We start from the raw sequence: 408 nt of genomic DNA, 5'->3' as shown, positions 1-408 counted from the left end.
CTCTGGGTTGTTTGCATTTCTTTAACCCAATCACAATTAACTCAGTAGACGCTAAGATCTGGATGCAGAAACAACGGCTCTGCTAAATAGTCTTGGGAAGGAACTTGGTTTGTTGAAACATTTGCACCTGGCAAATGGAAACGCCACATACAATAATAATCAAGTTAAATCACACAATACAGTAACATGAGCTATTTAAATTAGCTGGTTAAACATAATTTGGTCTTACCAGAGTACCGCCTCGTGTACTTTTTCCATAGCATGAAATGAACCCCAGAGACAGCATCAGGTCCACTTCTTTTTTCAAGGACACCAGGTCCATCCTGTAACTCATTTGTTTAACTGGAACCAAATTAAAACAAAATCATGCTCCACCATATTTGTGCGACCTGGGTACTCTTGAAATAT

This window comes from Etheostoma spectabile, chromosome 11 (assembly GCF_008692095.1).
Source record: "Etheostoma spectabile isolate EspeVRDwgs_2016 chromosome 11, UIUC_Espe_1.0, whole genome shotgun sequence".
In the NCBI taxonomy this organism is placed as follows: Eukaryota; Metazoa; Chordata; class Actinopteri; order Perciformes; family Percidae; genus Etheostoma; species Etheostoma spectabile.
The sequence above is the reverse complement of the archived record's forward strand: the minus strand, read 5'-3'. Positions refer to the sequence as shown.